Raw genomic sequence first — 6,876 nt, 5'->3', positions numbered from 1 at the left:
AAAAGCTTCCATAGCCTTGGTAAGCTCATGTCAAGAGCCTTGGGTGATCACCAATTTCATACATAAGAGTGTTAATTGTTAAATTAACAATAAGAGTCACTGTGCACTTCTAATACAGGATATCTGTCCTCAATGAGTTGTATTATGAAAATTAACTGTAAAACTTGTTCTCAAACAGTTGTATGTGTGTTTGTATATTGTTGAAATCTTTACTTAGTATAGAACTGGTTTTCCATGTATAAAGTTGATTGAAAATGAATCTTAATGGAGAATAGGGCAGGGAATGGGAGAGGGAGGAGGAGTTGTGGTGGTAGTAGGGGTGGGAGGGTGAGTATGCTGGGAAGAATTACTATATTCCTAAAGTTGTACTTAACAAAATTTGTACTTTTTAAATAAAAGGTTTCTTTTGGGAAAAAGAATCTCACTGGCACCACAGTTGATGCTTTTTCAGCTAAATTCTAGAGCCACACTTAGACTGTCATATTGACAGCAAAAATTCTCCATCAATTTCTTGGGTGAAACTGCTTTTGTAATTTGATAGGTTATGTTCAACAAACCCTTGCATATTTTGAGTTGACCAGTTACACACTAGTACATCACAATGAATGTGGGTGATCCTGTGCCTGGCTGGGAGACTGCCTGCCTAGCCCATGCAGGAGGTTAGGAGGGTGTGGCACACTATGCCTCCTGGGATGGCCTGACTGCTGGCAGGTGGCAGGAGCCCCAGGTACATTCTCCCACATCAACTTGAAGGGCTTGCAATTACCAATCAGTTAAACGGCTCCTGGGTATGGCCTAGTCACATAAGGACCACCTGGGAGGCTACTTTAGGCTACATGACTTTCAAGGTGATTGGAGAAGCATAGTGGTGCCAATATCAGCTTTATCCTATAGAATTAGTGTTGCCCTGAATTAGCTACATCCCCTCTGCCTGCCCTTTAAAAGCTTGAGATTGATTATTAATAAATGGACAGGTTCACCAAAACTTGCCTCCAGTACTTCTTGTGTTGAAGAGTGTGGTTGCCCCACCATCCTGGCAGTGTGGATCTTGAAAGACAAGTCCACAGATGACTCTTTGCTTTGTTCATTACTTTAAACAAGTATCATCACATTAATGTTACAGGAAAATTAGTGATGACATTCATTTTTATCTACATGATGCCTTTATCCTTGACAAAAAAAAAAAAATGGCACCTCTAAAGCCAGTTAATTAGTCTTTAAGACTTTAGTGATGTTACAGAGTCAAAAATAAGAATGAAATGGCTCCCATTTTGTTGTAGTTCATACTCCCTTCACAAAAATTACTGTAAATTTTAAAAATAGAGTTCACCTAAGACACTGTACACATATTAGAGATTAAAGTCACTTGGACTAAAATGAGAGCATACAGCATTACTGATGCCAAAGAAAATAAATAAACACAAAATATTAACACCATAATTAAAGGGACATGATAGTGCAGTCATCAAAGCTTCTATTTATACAATTTATGTCTAGTTTTATTTTTTTAAAAAGCCATAATTCTTCCAAAAAACAGCAAGTCCACTAACTGCAAGTTATTGACTGGTCGCTGGATAGGCAGTGGTGTATAAATAAATATAGTTACTGGGGGCCAGAGCCATGGCTCATTTGGTTAATCCTCTGCCTGCAGTGCCAACATTCCATATGGGCACCAGTTCTAGTCCCAGTTGCTCCTCCTCCAGTCCAGCTCTCTGCTGTGGCCCAGGAGGGCACTGGAGGATGGCCCAAGTGCTTGGGCCCCTGTACCCGCATGGGAGACCAGGAAGAAGCACCTGGCTCCTGGCTTCAGATCGGCACAGTGCCAGCCATAGTGGCCATTTAGGGAGTGAACCAATGGAAGGAAGACTTTTCTCTCTGCCTCTCTCTCTCACTGTCTATAACTCTACCTGTCAAATAAATAAATAAATAAATAAATAAAGTTACCAAACACATGGAGCTTTTCTATTATATCCACAGGTAGTATTACCATGTTATTGTCTTCAGTTTGATTAAGGTAGTCTATTTGCCATAGTTTAGGAATCACTTATCCCAGTGGTCTATTGTGACTTCAAAATAATAGCATTTTATACATTCTCAAAATAATTTCATATATCTACTTAAGAAAAATGATTATAATTAGATACATATGCAGGTTTTGTTACTAAAGAAAATTAAACTAACAAGCTTTATATGAGACAGATAGTTTTCTGTGGTCTTTCTGAAGGCAAGGTGATTTGATGAGTGAGAAAGAATGGTGTGGAGGAATTGTATATGGCTTAGAAATTAATGAAGGAAGTAGCCATAGTAAAGTTACTTTCTTGAGTTAACCATGTATGCTAGGTAATTTTTGCATAGGATTCCCTGAAAATGCTTTCTCATCTCACAAAGAAGTGTGGATAGCTTATTAATGAGTAACCATGGTTTTAGATTAAATTATCACTTATTCTTTGTCATGGAGGCTGGACACAAATGAACTGTAAAGTTGGACTCCGAACCCAAATCCATACACTTCCAAAGACATGTTCTATTAGTCACACTTGATTTCTCACTTCAGCAGCAATAAAATAGTTTTCAAACCAAGAGTGTGACCCTAATTATGTAAGAGGCTTTTTAATTTTTTTTTGCTTTGAGTTTTGAAAAATATCTATCGTACTCTTTCACGTATTAGTCTTTATTCTCATTTCTAATTCTATTTTAATGTGAAAAAACAGTTCCTTAAAAATAAGTTCCATGTTTACTTACATACACTGATACCAAAACCAGCCCTCAAGCGGTTTGGACTATTCCTGCTGTCATGAAATGCCCACTTATCACCTAGACCTTTAACACATTTGGTACTCATTAATGATGCAAACCTGGGAAAATCACAAAACCGTAATTTTCGTTGTTTTCTTCTACAAAATGACGAACTAGCCTCGTAGAGTAGACACACTTACAAACTCATCTATAAACACAAAGTGCCTAAAGTTGTACTAGGCATATGGTAATTCCTATGTGAGGTATAAACTTTTGCTGTCATCATCACCACTACCACCATCATCTGTGTCTTACATTACATTGTATTGACTCTTCGGCATTTGCATTTCATCTTTGTTCCAGACTATATTGCTTTAAGTAGGAACTTAACTTTTCCCTACTTAAAAACATAAAATACAAATAAAACCTCATATTCTTACAGAAGAGAACAAATTCATACTATTTTGACTGAAATGAAAATGTTTCTGTGTGTAATTCATTATATGAAAGTATTGTCATTTTGAAATATTTATATAGATTATAGAGAATAAATCCAAAAAACTGAGTGGAGTTCTCTCATTTTCTTTTTTGATAACTTATAATGAGAGATTTTAATTGGCTGGGGAAATTTTTTAAAGTGATAATTTTACATTTAAACCAGAAAGCATTGTCAGGAAATGCAGAACGAGAAGTTTCCCAGACCTAGGAACATTCTCAATTGATAACCTTCAGCCCCTGGCCAAACAGTAGCAAGGATGTTTCTCAGCTCAAAGGGACAAATGATGTGTACCTTTCTCTTGCCTGGTAATTTGCTTGTAAGACAAAGAATACTTAGGATTTACCTCAATTGGAACAGTTACCTATTTGAAAAGGCAATTTCTTGAGATGAGTTTATAACAGCTTGAATAATTATAAATTTTAACTAGCCTCCAAAACAAAAATGCAAAATGTACTTTAATAATAATTCAATAAGTAGGACATTAACGTCTTAATTTAATATAATTAAAAGTTATTTCTAGATTGACACTGGTGGTAAGCGTCTAGAACACACAATGTTTATTCAAGTATTTTTTGAATCCTGTTAAGTGCTTTTTAATGATGACGACTACTTTGGCTTCAGTGTAATTTAATGTTGCTTTCTATGTTTAGATGGTGATGACTATAATAAAAGATATGAAATTATACTTTATTCTCTTTTTAGCTATTGAATTTAAATTAATTCTGTTTTCTGATAGTAATGAACTATAATGAACATTTCATAGATTATAAGTAGCGAAAATTATCAATAATAGACTTTCTTAATCAAGAAAAAAAAATTATTGATCTTCTCCTTTTAGTTGAATTGTTATATCAATTTATAATGGATTCAATAGAACAGACCTTGTTTGAGTACTGTCTTAACCAGTTATTAGCTTCTTTAGGAAAGTTATTTAGCCTCTTAACACCCGAAATTTTGGATCTGTAAGGTGAAGATAACAACTCCAACCATCCGTGATTGTCTTAAGACTTAACCATTGGGGCCGTTGCTGTGGCTTAGCAGGTAAAACTATAGCCTGCTGTGCCAGCATCCCATATGGACATGGGTTTGAGACCCAGCTGCTTCACTTCCGATCCAGTTCTCTGCTATGGTCTGGGATAGCAGTGGAAGATGGCCCAAGTCCTTGGGCCCCGGCACCCACATGGGAGACCCAGAAGAAACTCCTGGCTCCTGGCTTCGGATCAGCACAGCTCCAGTCATTGCGGCCATCTGGGGAGTGAAGCAGCAAATGGAAGACCTCTCTCTCTCTGCCTCTCCTCTCTCTCTGTGTAACTCTGACTTTCAAATAAATAAATAATTTTTTCTTAAAAAGAGACTTAAATATTGCAGTGCACGTGATGTGTTTATTATAGCACTGTGGATATAAATGATAATAACCATTTTTCTGTGTATAAAAAAACAGAAGAGCATGAGCTACAAAGGAAATTATCTATATTACTAATATTTATGCAATTAAGTTAGGAAAATATATTTCAAAAGTTTAGTAGTTTCCCAATTTTTTTCTTTCTACAACTGTATGTGGGAATTTTCAATAAGGATTATGGAAATTATTTTCATTTTCAGGCTTTTTCCTGTTTTGTACTAAAGCTTATCAGACAATGAAGAAGAATATTTAACATACTTTCATGAAGATGTCATTTATAAACTGAAATGTAAAGACACACAGCTGAAAGCAAGTACGTATAGGAGACAGTGCACACATCAACCTTTGTCTTTATGCCATGTGATTCTACTCTTTGGGTAGAAAGAAGCAGCCTAAGATCAATTAGCTTGAATCACCTTGAATATTCCATTTGCAAACAATGGCTCTTTATTTCCCCTTCTGGTATATACAAAATATTTCTTACTAACATTCCTTAGTCATTAGATACCTGTGTTGTATATCTGAATATTCAGAATGAAGAGAAGACATTCCCTTTATCTTACCAAGGGATATGTGAAGCTTTGTGTGAGACAGTAGATTCATACTCATTCCCATTTAAACAATTAAAAATCTAGAAAATTGGTGGTAGAGTAGAGGTTATGATTACGAAGGAATGAGGCCCAAGTGCGCTAGACAGGGTCTAGAACAAAGGACAGAGTCATTATTAGAGGAGCTAAGAAAGGTGCTGTCTAAGCTACAATTAAGTTTTCTGAATGAGACGCAAATAGAACCTGACAGAAGGGGCTTGATAATACACTGTTGGGCTTTAGGCCTTGTAAGTTAAGAGGCCCAGACCTATCTATCTCTTCACATGGGGTACATCCTAAGGGAGGTGTGAACCTCCTAGGGGAAGGCACTCTGTTGACTTTCATTACTTAGCTGGCCTGGGAGGATAGCTGGCCAGGTAAAGGCAGGTGGCATCTCTAACTAGAAATGTACAGTTCTGCCTGCAATGTTGCTGACCCTACTTGGCTGTCCCCTCAGCTGCAGTGGTCACTTTGGAAGTTGGGCTGAGTGAAGGGCTTTTCAGCTTAGAGCCAATAAGATCTGTGGCTCTGACCTGGGCGTCCTTCGACTCCAGGGCAGGTCCATTTCCAGTGATCCAACTCTTGGCAGAGCTGCCAGGGCTCTTCACAAGTTGACACCACCAATGGCTCTACTCCCAAGCTGTGTGTACTGATGGTCCTCTTCCCCACTTAATGCTGGATAATTGTTCAGACCTGGTTAATGCCACTCTTAGGATCATTGGTTACTATCCTCACCCTGTCTTTTATGGCCTTGTCTAAATATGATCAGAGTCGGGGAACTTGGAAGGCTTCCGTAACCTTGGCAACTCATGACGACAGCCTAGGGTGGTTACTGGCGCCATAAACTAGAGTGTCAATTTGTTGGGTCAACAACAGGAGCCACTGTGCACTTGCTCCTCATGTGGGATCTCTGTCCTTAATGTGCTGTACATTTTGATTTAATGCTATAACTAGTACTCAAACAGTATGTTTCACTTTGTGTTTCTATGTGGGTGCAAACTATTGAAATCTTTACTTAATGTATGCTAAATTGATCTTCTGTATATAAAGACAATTGAAAATGAATCTTGATGTGAATGGAAGGGGAGAGGGAGCGGGAGAGGGGAGGGTTGCGGGTGGGAGGGAAGTTATGGGAGGGGGAAGCCATTGTAACCCATAAGCTGTACATTGGAAATTTATATTCATTAAATAAAAGTTTAAAAAAATCTAGAAAATTACAAATAATGGGCACCTGTGAACCCACCATTTTTAGCTTAGTTACTGGCATTTTGTGACTTTTCTTATTTTTCACTAATTTTTTTTTTCAGATAAAGTTGAAATATCTATTGCTTGGCACTGCCTGCCCCATTCCCATATCCCGTTTACATCTCTAATAGTCACTACTGGGATGCAGAATACATCCTTCATTTTCATCAATTTTATAAAATATTCATATCTACTTATAGACAAAATACATAGCATTAAAAGTGCTTTTCTTTATGACATTACATATTATATGTTTTATTTTGAAATTTGATTTTTCTCTGCTAACATGTTTTTTACTGTATTCATGTTGATAAAAATAAATTTGGTTCAATCAACACTCATTTAAGATAAATTACCTTGAAAAAAATACTAAGATAAAGCTAGCTTAAAACAATGCACATTTATCA

This window comes from Lepus europaeus, chromosome 3 (genome assembly GCF_033115175.1).
Source record: "Lepus europaeus isolate LE1 chromosome 3, mLepTim1.pri, whole genome shotgun sequence".
Taxonomy (NCBI): domain Eukaryota; kingdom Metazoa; phylum Chordata; class Mammalia; order Lagomorpha; family Leporidae; genus Lepus; species Lepus europaeus.
The sequence above is the reverse complement of the archived record's forward strand: the minus strand, read 5'-3'. Positions refer to the sequence as shown.